This window comes from Sceloporus undulatus, chromosome 6 (assembly GCF_019175285.1).
Source record: "Sceloporus undulatus isolate JIND9_A2432 ecotype Alabama chromosome 6, SceUnd_v1.1, whole genome shotgun sequence".
Classification (NCBI taxonomy): Eukaryota; Metazoa; Chordata; class Lepidosauria; order Squamata; family Phrynosomatidae; genus Sceloporus; species Sceloporus undulatus.
The window spans coordinates 72,867,799-72,884,185 of NC_056527.1; the positions used below are offsets into that span (position 1 = coordinate 72,867,799).

At 39.9% G+C, this 16,387-nt stretch overlaps 2 long non-coding RNA genes across 2 annotated transcripts in view; one reads left to right on the forward strand and one right to left on the reverse strand.

The window, feature by feature from the left end:
• Positions 1-16,387, forward strand: part of LOC121935694 — a 225,720-nt gene that overhangs the window by 151,292 nt on the left and 58,041 nt on the right. The gene's annotated exons all lie outside the window — the stretch shown is intronic.
• The window catches only part of LOC121935695, a 15,414-nt gene continuing 10,686 nt past the window's right edge, over positions 11,660-16,387 (reverse strand). The window contains exons 2-3 of the long non-coding RNA XR_006104838.1: positions 12,810-12,915; positions 11,660-12,654 (exon numbers count right to left, since the gene is read on the reverse strand). This is a non-coding gene — a long non-coding RNA (uncharacterized LOC121935695). The remainder of the gene's footprint in view (positions 12,655-12,809; positions 12,916-16,387) is intronic.

Consider the following 16,387-nt stretch of genomic DNA (forward strand, 5'->3'; position numbering starts at 1 on the left):
GGAGATCAGGGTTCGAATCCCTGCTTGACCATGGAAACCTGCTGGGTGACCTTGGGCAAGTTACACACTCTCAGGCCCAGAAAACCCCACAATAGCGTTACCTTAGGGTCTCCATAAGTCAGAAATAATATGATGGCACACAATAAAAATTATGATGTATGTTATATCTCATACCATTTGTTTCCAGGTCTTTAAGATCTTGTTTCCTGCATTAAATAGCATTGCATAGATAACTGAAATATATTGTTGGAGTAAATCCATCAGTAATGTTTGCTTTCTTCTAGTTTTCAATTTACCTAGAACCTACCCTCCTGGCATAATTCCAAGGATCTTTTCAATACAGTTGACATTCTGGAGTCTTAATGAAAATGTGATGAAAATCAAATTCCAAAAAATATTTATTGTACTATTGTTGTATTTGCATTGTAGCCCATAAGGCTGTTTTATTTGTTGTTGTTAACAGCCCTCAAGTCAACTTGGACTCATGGAGACTCCATGAGTGAGATGCCTCCAAGCTTCCCTGTTCTTAACTCTTCTGCTCAAGTCCTGCAGGCTCAGGCCCATGACCTCCCTGATTGTGACTCACCATTTGGTGTGTGGTCTACCTCTGTTTCTACTACCCTCTACCTTAACTAGCATTATTGTCTTTTCTAATGAGTTAGTTGTGCCTTCTCATGCTGTGGCCAAAGTACAACAGCCTCAATTTGGGCATCTTGGGCGGGTTACAGACCACCAAAAATACGTATTCCATACGTATTAGGGTTAGGAAGGGGCGGTGCTTCCGCACCCCCCTAACCCTAGTACGTATGGAATATGTACAAAATGGTGGCACCCTGTTTGTATGGGCGCCGCCATCTTTAAGTCTTGGACACATAGCGTCCAGACGTGTCACGGCGCCTATGACATCGCGAATGCGCCAGTGGCGCCTCACGACGTCATAGAGGCGCCACAAGAAGGAGCTCCATTTTGGAGCTCCTTTTTTTGCTCCGTGCAGGAGCCACGCGGTGTGGCTGCTACGGCTTCCTCACGGAGCAAACGGCGGCGGTCTGTAACCCGCCTTGGCTTCTAGGGAGAGCTCCAGCCTGATCTGCTCTAGTACCCACTTGTTCGACTTTCTGACTGTCCATGGTATTCTCAGCTCTTCTCCAGCACCACATTTCAAATGAGTTGATTTTCTTTTAATTCATTTTCTTCAGTAACCAGTTCTCATATCTGTAGATAGTGATGGGGAGTACAATGAATTAGATGATTCTAACTTCAGTGTTCAGTTGTATATTTTTACTCTTTAAGATCTTGTCCAGTTCTCTCATTCCTAGTCTCCCTATTTCTTAACTACAGTGTCCTTTCTGATCAATGTTTGATCCAAAGTATGAGAAATATTTTGCTATTTCTATTTCTAGATTGAATTTATGTATATCTTTTGTGGTCATTATTTTTGTTGTATAGCAGTACTAATACCTTTTAACAGTTTAGAAGTGATAAGCAGATCAAAGCCTGACAGGGAATCATGAGTCACTAACTGTGTTGTCCCAGCATGTAGACATGAAAAATAATACACACATGTATGCACATTTGTACAGGTGCCCCCCACTTTTTGATGGTCCATTTTTTGACGGTAAGCTGAACCACTACTCTTCTCTACTCCATTTATCCCAACTCTCTCAAAACCTCACCCAATTAGAAATGTCCTCACAAAAATGAGGGTGGATCATTGTTGTGACCTTCATGCATGGATACTTGATCTGTAATTGTGGATATTAGGGCTAGAAAGATGTCTTAGAGACACATGACTCTAGAGCCACATAGAAATGGACTTCAGAATGCTGGTCAACAGCTGAACACAAGCTATGTGTGTGAGACACCAATGCTGGACAAATGAGATAGGGCTGTGCTGTTTAATCATCCTCTTCATGCTTCTGCCTGCTTATAGTGACTCTTTCTTGGGAGCAGTGACATCCTTGTGGTTAGTATTACCTGGTGCGGGGGGACAGTGGGGAGGCAGTGGCAGGGCAGACTGCCATGCCACCCATTCTCTCTCCCAATGCTATGTTTGCCTGCCCTTCAGCCACTTCATCACTGACTGGAAAGACTTCTGCTGGGAGTGGGGGCTGAAGCTTCTGGATGGCCATCTGCACTGGACCCCAAATGAAAGGTGCTACAGCCTCCTGACATCTGTTTGGAAACAGAGGGGCTGCTTGAGGGAGCAACTGTGCCACACCCCCAAATAAAAAACACTGTTTCCCCTAGCAGTGCCCACTGCTTGGTGGGCAGTGTTGCAACCTCTGGAGAGCTGTTTGAGATCTGACATGACTGTTTGGAGAAAAAGCCATGCTGGACTCCAAACAAAAAGCACTGTCCCCCACACTCTACCCAGCAGCACCTGTCTGAGGTTTCACATGACTGCTGGACAAGTGAAAAGGGGATGTGATAGCCTTCCTCCATGCCAGGCCCACTTGGTGTACCATTCCACCAGGTGTACACACACACACACACACACACACACACACACACCATGTGGTGTCAGCCAGTGTGGTTCACAGCTCCCACAGCCCCCAAGCGATATCACCGTTTGAGAGCCAGACATTGGAACCTTTAGGAAAGTAGAAGTATAGCTAAATCCAGCCAGTTGGTGCTCCCTGACATCCTGGACACAAAAATAATAACAGGAGCATAGAGCAAATACTGGCAGTGGTCCATGTCAGGCCATGGGTTGCTACCAAAGATGCCAGGTGTCAATACTGGTTCTGAGTATAATGTGACAAGTGAGGCAAGTTCTCCAGACCAAGGTCTGATTCACCCAAAAACTTGATATGCATGATTACAGTATTATTTTTTCTTAGTAAAGGAGACAAATATTGTAAAAATCTGGTTTATACGTTTTAAGTTTTTCAACAGAGCACTTGTCTCATGTCAAATTACTCTTCCAGTACTTAGAGAGGAATAGTAGCCGAAAAGTGTGGGAGTTAGATGTCTGAAGTCATGAATGCAAGTAAAGATGTGTAGGAAGTACTTTAATTTGAAATTCTTCTTTATTACAACCTCAATTTGTATTATCTTTAGAAAATCTAACTGCATTAGAAAATACTCTGTAAATATATTACACACATACACACATATTCTACACAATATTTACACTATATTTACACTGGCCCTTGTGGTCTCTTCCAGCCCTATGATTCTATGGTTCTATGATTCTGTATTTATACAATATATTGTATAAATATAGTATACAATATATATATATATGAATATATTATACAATAATAGATATTACTCAAAATATTTGTAGATCAATTATTTTGTTTATAACATTTTGGAAAATAATTTCCAAATATAAATCCATAAAAGCTGTTTTCATTCCTGCAATCATCATTTCCCCCCTTTTGTCTGCAATAAAATATGCAAGAATACCTAGAATTACTCTTATCTTGGCCCCCATCCTCTACACCAGCCAAACCTAAGAGAGCTTTTAAATGTATTTTGGAAATAATGCCTGGATTGGAAACCACTAGCTAGAGAGATGTCTTTCTTATCCAGCAGCTGTGTATCCTCTGTTCCCTGTGGAATGTGGTAATCCCTCTGTGATGATTTCCTCAGCGCCCGTTTATGAATATTCCATGTCCATTTTTAAAAGCTGGAAAAGCTCTTTCTAGATGCTCTAGTGAGGTGCCAAGTGCCTTGTTAGTATTTACGTGAATATTGTGATGGAGCTGCCTGGACTATTAAACTCCTAAATATGGCAGGTCTCAAATGAATAGAAAATACCAGGCTAGTCATCACCTTCACTGGTCTTACAGTCCTCATAGTAAAAATTTATATGCATTGTGCTTGGGGGCAAGAGCTATTCTTAGGTGTTATTTTCCACTAGCTCCACAGCTGTTTTCAGTCACAAGTTCCTTGTGCCAAAACAAAAGAGAGGGGTGGTGAAAGTAGGAGTGCAAAAAAGATGCCACCCTCACAAGTAAATTCCCTTTCCTAGAATTCTGGAGAACTGATCTGAAAGGATGCTAAAACAGGAATTGTTGAATTCTTTGTGTATTATTTCCGGTTGGACAAAAGCCCATCATGGATAGCTACGTTTATATGAGTACTTCAAAATACATTTAAGACATAGTAGATGTTAAGGGTATGTGACTTCTAGTCTAAAAAGCAGCAATGGCTTCCAAGTGTGAACCTTTAATCCTGTGATTAGCTAATGCTGCCTCTGTCCCAGAATTTAGAAAAGGCAGCTCATAAGTAATGGTAACAACCCAAAGTGGAATGTTATATATAAAAAAGTAGAAAACCTTTGCTTTTGTGAAAAGAAGTTAATTTCACTTAATATGCTTAAATCTCTGGGTAGTCATTGGGTTATGCTGTAAATACTTTTTCTAAAATGATCCATACTCATGGAAGATGCAGATACTGGATTTCTATTCCAAATGGAATGGTTTTTCATATATTAATCCTAATCATACACCCTACACAAATCTTGTCATAGAGGATTATCACTACTGTGAGTGAATTGTCCCTGGATCGTTGGAGAAGCGTGAGTATATGAATGTCTGCTGCACTTCCCCAGCATAATGGAATCCTCAGAATCCCTCTAGCATCATGGAATCATTCAGGGGGAGTGAATTTCCTATCGTCTGAAAATTAGTGTTTTTGTTTATTTACTTGCTTACTTGCTTGCCATCTGATTGGCAGTTGGTGGAGGAATTTTTAATTTACTCTTCAGTGACCAAGCAAGAGACATTAGCAGGCTAGTACAGGGTAGAAATCAACATGCACTTCTTGGAAGCCATGGTGGAGAGAATTTCCCTAGACCAGGATGTGGGGGAATGTGGTGCATGGTTCAAATGTGGTCTTGCTTTCCAGCCCCAGACCCCCCCCCCCGAGACACCACCAACAGATGGCCATCCATCTCTGTATAAAGACCTTGTCTGCACTGACCAGGATACTCTGAGGGCAACCCAGTGCATTTTGGCCCCACAGCTGCCCTGACTTGTTCCTGTTACTTGGCCTTCCATTACTACACCATGGCAGCTGTCTGCTTGGGCATCTCACTGAGCCTCCTGGCATGTCTGCCTCCACCATGGGTCCATTCACTTCTGAGGTCAGAGCACGCTGCCCAGGGATGAGGACAAGACTGCGCACATCATTCTTACCTCAGAATGAGCAACCTATAGCAAGAGAGGAAGCAGGATGCTTTTGCAGACAGCCGTGGCAGCCAGGAATGGAGGGCCCCAAAAGATCTGGAGCAACAAGTAATTTAATTTAAACCTTGTTAAGTGTGTTATACTCTGGTTCTAATCTGGAACATGTCGGACTTCATCTGGACTGCTTGCACCAGAAATGAGATTTGGCCTATATGTTGTCCAAACAGGAAAATGCCAGAATTTGGAGGGGCATGGCCTGCACTGGAAAAGTAATGTAGTTTAATACCACTTTAACTGCTATGGCTCAATGCTATGAAATTCTGGGATTTGTAGTTTGTTGTGGCACCAGAGCTCTCCAATAGAGAAGGCTAAGTGTCCCAGAATTCTATAGCACTGAGCCATAGTATTTGGTGCGGTGTCAGACTACTTTATTTCTGCAATGCAGATGCAGCAAAATTGACAACCCAATCCAAACCAATCTGTTTGGGGATCTGAGAGAAAAATGCCAATTGTGAAGGATTTTCAATCATTTTGGAGATAGTTGAGGTATGATAAGAGCATAGGCACGGTACAGACCACCATAAAGCGATGTACTGGTGCCAATTCTAGGGTTAGGGAGCACGCACCAACCACACGCTCCCTAACCCTAGTATGTTTGGGCAGTGTAACAATGACGTCATCCCATCCATACAGGTGCTACCATTGTGATGTAAGCGCAACACTTCATCCGCACAGCACTGCACGTTGCTTACATCACGAGTGAGCCAGTGGCACACTCACTATACCATTGTGTGGCGCCCCAAAAAGAACCCAGAAATACCGGGTTCTTTTTCCTATGCAGGGACGGCACACTGTTTGGGGGCTGTGCCATCCCTGCGGAGGAAAATATCCATAAGATAATTAGACACGGATATCTCAACTGCAAGAAAAGAACAGATTAAGAGAACATTTATTCAACTGAATTAATATTTTATATGTTGCAAATTGGCTATGTAGGCATATCCATAACAACCTATATGGAGAGACTGGCTTCTTTTAAATGGGAAAAAAATAGCTAATCAATCACAGTCCTCTTAAAACTATTAATTAATTTCAATACATCATATTTGAATGACTTGCACATTGTCCAAATCTCAATGCTGTTTTGAGATCTGAAGTATATAATTCTGTGCATTTGAATAAGCAACCCACATCATGCAAAGATCTTTAATATTTTTTCATTCCTATTGCAGAAATACACTAGAATCAAATTTGCTTCCAAAAAAGAAAAGCATAATCAATTGAAAACCCTATATTTTTAAAATTCTTTATTTTTCTAATTTAAACATACATGCTTTCTTACTGTTATTTCCATATACATAATGCATCAAATCCAATATCACAATTAAAATATATTCACTGAACACTTCCCATGTTTCTCTGGCTTAGAGTCTGTTTTACCGTATATCAGTTTCATCTTATTTTCACTATAATCATTAAAGATCTTTCAGATCCTACATCGATTATCAAGTGTTATACAAGTAGTCAAATAAGAACATATTTAACTCTCATCAGTGCTTACTACTTTATTGCCATCTTCTTTTGCAATATTCTAGTACAGGAAGCCAACCTTCCTCTTTTTTTCTTTTTCTTTGGTGTCTTTTTTGCTTTAGCAAGCTGGTTAACTTATCCATTCCAGACATTTCTGCTAATTTTAGAAGCCAATCATCTATTGATGGTACCTTATTACTCTTCCAGGCTTGTGCTAGTATTAATCTTGCCCCCAAAATCATATACATCAGAACTTTCCAATATTTTTTCTTTATCTGTGGAGGAATCTGATTTATCATATTTAAAAGATAAATCTCTGATCTTAATTCCAAGTTAATTTCCAAAATCTCTTTTATCTTACTATGTATCCTCTTCCAGAAAACCTTCAGCTTCGGGTATCATCACCATGATCCAACTTTCTCCCAGCACTTCCAACATTTATTTGAGTTTGTTTTATATATTTTTGCAATTTTTGAGGTGTTAAATACCACCTTTGCTCCATTTTCTAATAGTTCTCTTTCAAATCTTGTGATTTAGTAAATTTTTGTGTTTTGGTTCTTGCAGAATCCCAACTATCTAAGTCTCTTACTTGACCCACATCTGTTGCCCATTTTATCATTACGTCTGTAATTTTGTCATTTTCTTGTTTTCTTTTCAAAAGTTCTTTCTATCGTTTAGCAGTCTTTTTACTCTCCATGCTTAGAAACAAAGATCAAAACCCTATATTAAAATTTGTTCTCATCCATTAAAATTGACACTTATTTTTTTAATTTACTGAATAATTAAATTAATATTGATTAATAAATCTTGACATGTTCTCAAACTGATTAAATCATGCAGCTATGATATGTAACAAGATGCAGTATTTGCATTTTGTCCTTATAATGGATCATTATGAAAAACAATGTAATGCAGTACATCATGATATTGGGTTGGAACTGGGAAGCATGAGTTTAGATCTCCACTCTGTTCCTTGGGTGTACATTGGATGAATATATGAGCCAAGACTTTACTTGGAGCTGAACGAGCATAAATCATCACCAGCTCTAGTTCCACTCCCTCATCCTCTTCCTCTCCTTCTCACTAGATGCACTATCCACCTCTGTGTCATCTGTGTACATCCCAAGGCCACTTAATTGCAGCAAAGTATCTAGGCAGCCAAGCATCTTGCATTTGTGCACTTGCAACTGGACACACAAAAATTACATCTTCATCCTGGACCGCTGGTGGACCCTCCAAAAGTCCAGGGGGTGCCTGCTTCGTTGTGTACCCAGCAGCAGGAACACAGCCAGATGTTGCCTAGTAACTCATTGCTTTCTCCCAATTGGTCATGTGGAGGCATCTAGGAGACATGTGGTCATACCTTCTGACACTTCAGAGTTTAGAAACAGGACTCATGTGGCCAAGCAACACCAGTGTGTGATCAGGAAGTCATTAATGAGGAAGAACCCACAAGCTAGGAGAGGATGCAGAAATTTGCTTTTGCTTTGGCTTATTGGGAAGGGTCCACCCTCTGCCACCAAGGAGAAAAGTTGGAGGAGGGGAGAGAAACTGAGACATTTTAAAAGCAGCTGATAGAGTGGGGTGACAAAAGTTTATTGGGGCTGTCTTGCCAAATTGAGATGGTGAGGAGGGAGTATGAGAAGTAGGTGCTCTGGGCAAGGGTTAATTGTGGATGAAGACACTAGATTCCTCCAACCATAACAACTAAAAAAAAAGGCATACACAGGTATAATCTGCAATTACACTAAATTATTTCACCAACAAGATTACAGTTCCAGATCACCCTGGCATAGTACATAAAAAGTGCTATGGTTCAGAGTTACTGTTTTCTGTACTGCTTGACTTTTGAACTTTCACAGAAGTTTTAATTCTGTATTTGTGATGCAGCAGCTTTAGACAAATCTGTTTGAAAGGCCTGTATGCCTGCTATTCAAACATGTCTAGCAATGTAAGCAGGGCTCTTCTGAGAGCTGAAAACCCAGCTCAAGTACTACTGGTAAGCAGCTCAAATAAGACCTCAACCTTGGAAGCAGAGCAGACCCTGTGTTTGTGTAGGTGCTCTAGGGCATATTGAAGAGTTTAATGTCAGTCAGCCTGCTTCTTGGGAATAAAGTGTGGAGAGGCTCTCATTTTGTCTTGAAACAAACAAGATAGAGGTCCCCAAATAGAAGTAAGTGGTTCTATTGAAAGTCTATGGAGTCCAGACCTTTGCCATAGTAAAAACACACACTGCACCTGCTTCACACAAGACAAAAACATTTGATGAATCTGGGATTAGTGAAGGCTCACATTTGACTCACACCATCAGCCAGTATACACAAAGATATAAATTTTTGCAAATGAAATCAACAGCCTGATCAGGATGTTAAATTACAAAGCCGTGTCTCTTCTGCAAACGCTGCAAATCCAGGGATTTCCTAGAAAATCTACTGCAAGATTGCCTTAGATGTAAGTCTATGATGAAGCATTCCAGTGTTCCCTCTTAACTGAGCAACGTTTGATATTTCTAATGAACCAAGGAAAAGTTTTAACCCATGGAAGTGCATCACTATATGTCACAAAAACTAGGGGACAGTTTAATATAAATGCTATCCATAGAAAGCAGGCAGAGAGCTCTTGGCAAAAGGGAGCAGAACACAGGAAATCCACACATTGCCTGAGAGGGAAGCCACCACGGAACAAATACCATAGACAGCAATTGGAAGTAAAAGGCCACAACTTTATTAACATAACAAAACAGAACAGCAACCAGAATGTTGGGTTGGCTCCAATGCATGAGGTCTGGATCTGTCATCCATCAGCCCAGTACTGAATGGATGAACCAAAATGCTTGGTCTCGTCCAAGCTTCGGGATGGCAAGGGATTATCGGTTAGCGCCCACGCTCCAATGATCGATCATGCGATATGCATATGCGCATAATCGCATCTCTATCCCTTGTCAACGGGGGATGCTATATCGATGTTGCCCCCACAATGGCAACACCGCATCGCTCACAGCACCCCCGTGTCCTAAGTGGACTCCGATCCAGTGCTACGCAGCCCTGGAAACCATGCCCATCAGATCCAAGACCTATGCAACCGGCCACTCTTTCTGGATTGGGGCTGCCACATGGAACAAAAGAATAATGTATACATCTAGCCAAAATCTAAGAGAAAATTATTATAAGGTTATGCATAGGTGGTGTTTATTCCAGATATGTTGTCTAAAATGTGCAAATAAAAAAAATGTTGGAAATGTAAAAGGAAAGTGGGCACATTTTTTCACCTTTGGTGGACTCAGTAAAAAGGCAAAGAAATATTGGAAATAGATTAGAGGGAAAATAGTATAAATGTTGAAAACTGATTTGGAGTTTAAACTTGAAATTATATTACTTAATTGCTAAAAAAAAAACTGGTTGCAGGTTAAAAGAAAATTCTATAGCATTCCACTATGGATCTCCTCACAAGAGGCCTTTTTGGGTAGTGGAAGATAAATCAAAATTGTATAACTTATAAAAAATATTATATGAAAATGAAGAAGACAAAATAAACATGAGAACAAGGAAAGAATTAAAGAAACAGAATATTGCAATGGATGAGTTATTGACTGATTAAAGAAAAGATTATTGGTAGATTAAAGAAAAACTTTATCATAGAACTTGATAAAGTACTATGGGCCCTAGGGAAAAAAAGATAAGTTGTATAAGATCTTATTGAAAAGATATTTAGAGAAAAAAGAAATAAAGAATTATATGATAAATTGGGTTAAGAAACTGGGCCATAATATAGAACTAGAAAAAGGAGAAATAGCAAGAAAAACTAATAAATTCACAGCATCACAATATTTGAAAGAAAAATATTAAAAATACTAATCAATGGTGTTATGCCCCCCTAGTGTTGGATAAAATATATGTATTAAATAACAATAAATGTTGGAGGTGTAAAAAAGAAACAGGCTCATTGATACACATCTGGTGGAGTTGCACAAAAATAAAGAAATTCTGGTTAAAAATACATATAACTATTTTAAAATGTTGAAAATAGAATACAATTTAAATCCAGAATTGTACCTTCTGAATATAACATCAGTGTTGGGGAAAGATGGAGAAAATATATATTGAGGAATCATCTTATACTTAATTACAGAAGTGATGATTATAATAGCAAACAATTGGAAAAAAGAACAAACACCAGGGATAGAGAATTCGAAAATAAAAATTTATGACATGAAAGAAATGGATAGGCCAACTGCAATACTAAACAAAAAAGATATGGATAAATGGGGAAAGGAATGGAAACCAATGATAGATATAACAAAAGAATGCTAACTGAACGAAGAAAGGGGAAAGAAAAATAATAACATAAAAAGGGGAAGAGAAATGTTTGACATTAGGTAATAGAAAGTTGAGAAAGGGCATTCTGGGCAATGAATTTGAGTGTTATTTTCATGATGTTATTATGAGATAATTTATAGAAAGCAAATATTACTAATATAAAATTGTTGAAGATGTAAAAATGTTTATTATTTGAAAAATGAGACTCTAAAAAAGAGGTGAAGAAAACTAAAAACAGAAAGGCAGCTCTCAGAGAACAGAATGAAGCTTGTTCAAGAGCATCCCTGCCCATAACCAGTGACTGGCCAGATGGAGATATATAGTACTTTTACAAAGATAGTAACAAACATTGCTTATTGGGACAACTGAGCAAATAAAATAAATCACTCCCCTAAATAACAAAAACATGGGGATGTGTTCAATTTAGATTTAGACACATTCACAGTGCTGAAATCAATGGGACATCATCCCACTGATTTCAGTGGTCTTACACTGTGTATGATTTAGTGGTTCTCAACCTTCCTAATGCCTTGACCCTTTAATACAATTCTGCATGTTGTGATGACCCCCAACCGATAGTCCTGGTTCCTAAGACCATTGGAAATACCGTATGTGTTTTCCGATGGTCTTACGCAACCCCTGTGAAAGGGTCATTTGACTCCCAAAGGGGTTGCGACCCACAGGTTGAGAACTGCTGGTTTAGATCCTTCACACGGATTTTTAAAAAAAATGAATGAACAAACTTCTTGTTTGAGCTGTGTGTGTGTATGTGTGTTATTAAACTTGTTCTTTCAACTGTAGACATCTCTGGTTTCTTGCACATTGCTCCTTGTAGCTCCCCACTGTGCAACCAAAATTAATTCAGTACATTTGTTAGAGATACTGGATATGGAGGACTGAGGGTTATGAAGCTGAGTATCACATCTCTTTAGCCTTAGAAATTTCCCATTTTAAAAAATATAGGAAGTAGTCTAAAGACGTACAAAATCATGTAATGGAATCTAGCAGTAATTGAAATGCAACATAAGCCTTTGGAATGAAATGCAAAATAGCACTTGGCTGCCAGACAGGCAAGCAGGCAGGCAGGCAAACACACACAAATTATTCCTTTCATTGCAACTGTACAATCTGGAAATAAGTTGAAAAAACCTGGCAAAGACATAGCAATGGCAGATGCGGTCTCTGGAGCATTTGACAAAACTCCAGTGGAATAAAGTTGGATCTTCAATATATTATTTTAATTCTCAAAATGAAAGAAAAAGTGAATCCTAATCTCAAAGTAAAAGTACTGTATCAAGCTCAATGGTGTCAAAAGTGATAACTCCTAATATTCCACTCCTTGCTAAATGCATGGGGATTTCCCAAATACAAATTGTACTCTGTTTATAGATTGTAATGCAAGGAGACAAGTAGAAGAAGAATCAGGGAACAGGTTAGCTTGTTGCTCAGCATCTCTTTTTGTGGTTGAGCGAGGGTGACCTCTGTTTCTCCGCAATTCTCTTTACTTCTTTTCTTGCAAAATGGGCATCGCCCTTTGTACCCAAGTCACTGCTGGATTCACATAGATCTGCTTGCCATTATTCTCAACAAATGTGAGGGAGAAAAGAAGAGAGGACTTTGTTTTGATATTTCTGCATCCATCAGGGTGGGCAACGTCTGAAGCTGGACAGCTGCATTGGAGATTTCATGAAACTGTCAATAAATTGTCATGTCATGAATGGAGAATAGAATATCTGCTATCTCCAAGTTAGACCCCTGCAAGCATGCCATAGTTGAATATTAAAGGGGGTGAATCACTGGGAAAGGATGTATTTTCAATACTTACACAACAGCCTCCAGGTTGCATTCAGAGTCAGTCCTAAGAGGTTATACGAAGAGGTCCTTTGGCCCAAAAGGCAAAGTAACAATCCCTGGGGGAGCTGGGGCCTGCTCTTAGTGGCAGGAAGGCAAGGAAAAGAAAGAGAGAAGGAAAAATATATGATATTGTAACACAGAACTGCAATGGAGACTTATAGCTGGCAGATACAGGTCCTTCTCTGTTGTAACGCCCTGCTTATTGAATATCTTCCAGGAAAGGCAATCTCCCCAACTCTATTGAAGGGCAGTGACCTGGCAAGTCTGCAAGGGCTGAAGTCAACAAAAACATAAAAGGCTGGGATTTATTTCTTCGTAAATGGCCTTATGCATGCAAAATAATTGAACTGAGTCATCTCGTAACATTCGTATTTGAGCTCTAGCATGCTGCAGGGCTTTGAGTGTTGGACTAGGACCAAGGTTCCAATCCCTGCATGAAAGAGACCATGGGCTGCAACAGGTCAACACCGCTTTGGCTCCATGCTATTCTGGGATTCTGGGAATTGTAGTTTGTTGTGGCACCAGAGCTCTGAGAGGTGGTTAAATATCTCGTAAAACTGCAACTTTCAGAATTCCATAGTATTGAGCCACGGCAGGTAAAGCAGTGCCAAACTGGATTATTTCTGCAGTGCAGATGCAAGTCATCCAGCAGAGGTCATGTTCTCTTTTCTCTTGTGCTCATGAGCATTGGTGAGCAGCATTAGCAACATTTATTCATTTATTTATTTTTATCCCGCCTTTCTCCCAAGTTGAGACCCAAGGCGGCTGGCTCATAATACACACACACACACACACACACACACACATTAAAACAACACTTTAAAAACAATTAAAATAATCCAATTAAAATAATCCAATTAATCCAATTAAAACAGTAAAAAGGTTTTTTTAAATACAACATACAAAATTTAAAAACACTAAAACAATATATAATAATAATATAATAATAAATTGTTTCTCTATATACTGCTTTTCCTGGTGATCAAAGCTGTTTACAACAGATAAAATTATGACCAAATGTCATGATACAATATAAAAGCAGTTAAAAATTATATTACAATATAACAATCCAATACAATACAATTATCTAAAAACAACGCAATTATACATTAAAAATCGGAGGATATATACATAGCATAGACAGTTGGGGAGTACTTTCACTACAAGGAGTTGGGAGGATAAACTTGTAGGAAGAGGTAGGTTTTTAATGCCTTTTTAAAGGCTTCCAGTATCCCACTGAGGCGGATCTCTTCCGGAAGAGCATTCCAGAGAGTGGGCGCTATTGCTGTGTAAGCTCTTTGATGGGTAGTTGCCAGTCTCAGCTTGGGATGTTCGAGTAATAATTTTCCTGTAGTTCTGAGAGTGCGGGGTGGATTATGCAGGGAGAGGCGTTCCCTCAAGTAACCCGGGCCCAAGCCATTTAGGGCTTTAAAGGTAATAACCAACACTTTGTATCGGGACCGGAAGCGAATTGGTAGCCAGTGAAGAGATTTTAATACGGGTGTTAGATGATCCGATCTAGCTGTCCCTGTAATCAATCTGGCTGCAGCATTTTGAATCAGCTGAAGCTTCCGAACCTGATACAAAGGTAGCCCCATGTAGAGCGCATTACAGAAGTCCAAACAAGAGGTTACCGGTGCATGTACTACATTTTCTAGGTCCTTTCGATCCAAACAGGGACGCGGCTGGCGTATCAGCCGAAGCTGGTACCAAGCACTCCTGGCCATCACATCCAATTGAGATGATAACTGTAGAGATGGATCTAGGAGTACTCCCAAACTACGAATATGATGCAGCCCACAAGTTAAACTAAACAGAATAATAATAATAATAATAATAATAATAATAATAATAATAATAATAAAACGTGGGCTCTCTGGACAAATTCTGCATTTAATATACTGTCCGGTGTTTCTCTTCCACCCTCTCCATCTGAAATTCCTGAGAATATGCCACAGATATCCCACCCATTGGTGGAATGTTTCAGGGGAAAATGGAAAATGTCACCAAATGTCCCTTCAGTGAACACAAGATCTGATGTCCCTTTTCAAAGGCAAAGGGGACTGCTGGCCCATGGTCTAAGAGCCCACAGCATTATTCCATCGAGAAAGCCACCTCTAGCTCTCACTGGAATCAGGAATAATGCGTGGGCTCTTCAGACCATGGGCCAGCAGTCCCTTTGCCTTGGAAAAGGGACTCAGATCTTGTTTCACTGAAGGTGACATTTGGTGACATTTTCCCATTTTCCCCTGAACTTCCACCAATGGTGGGATATCTGTGGCCTATTCTCAGGAATTTCCGATGGGAGGTGGAAGAGAACACCGGACAGTTATATTAATGCAGAATTTTGTCCAGAGAGCCACACTTTCTCAGTTTCAACCTAGCAGAAAGGAGAGGAAAGAGAGAGCGAGAATTAGAAGGTCCTAGCTTCGAAAAGACGCCAGCCATGGCCGATCTGAAGATAGTCCCTTGCTGATTGCTTTCCACCTGGGTCTTCTTATCAAACATAGCAGGTTAGTGGTTGATTTGCTTTTTTAATTTATTGCTACAATATTTGTGATATGTAAAGTACTGGTATGTCTTTGCTTGAAAGAACCCAACACAGTTGGGATCTCATTTTGGGATCTCCTACTCAAGGTTGCAGTTGCCTTGTGCTGGTTTCTGTTGCATTGCTGCACATGAAACAGAACACGATGCCTTATAAAACAATCAAGAAAGGTGTAGCTAAGGGGGAAATGGCTATTCCCCTCAATATGAATCTGTCCCCCAATGAATTTTCCTTTAGTCCACAAATTTCCAGCATATGTTATGGTTGTTGCTAACTGCTGTAAATTTGACTTGACTTATGGCAACCCAATGAATGGGAGATCTCTAAGTCATCAGCCGCCGCTCAGACCTTTCGATTCGCAACTATGGATTCGACTGAATCTATTTGTATGGATCTGGCTTCCTCTTTCTCCTTGCCTTCTACCATCCCAAATACTACTGGTCTTTTTCTAGGAGTCCTGTCTTCTCATGATATGTCCAAGTATGACAGCCTCTGTTGGTCATCTTGGCTCCGAAGGAAAATTCGGCTTGATTTGTTCTGAACCCATTGATTTGTCTTTTTAGCAGTCCATGGTATCTGCAGAACCTTTCCCGTGTCACATTTCAAATGAATTGATTCCCCCCCCCCATAAGCTTTCATCTTTCGCAACCGTACCTAGAAATGGTAATGTGATGGCATGGGCAATCCAAACTTTCTTGCACTGCAGTATTAAAAGGTTTGTTGAACATATAAGTTAAAAGGTTTGTTGAAGATATACAGCTGAGGTATTCATATAAAGAGGGCAGCAAGTGCGCAAGGGTGCAAACACAGCAGAGAAAAGTTCTAGGTGTGGACAATTTCCAGTGTCTCACTCTCTGCAATACTAGAAATTTGGGGGAGGGGGATTTAACAGAAAATTTCATGGGGGTGACAGAATTCTGGAGATTCTATAGCTATGAATGGTTTGATGACCAGTGGCTGGAGTCAGCAGGGCAGCAAAGGCTAATGCTTACCATTATTTT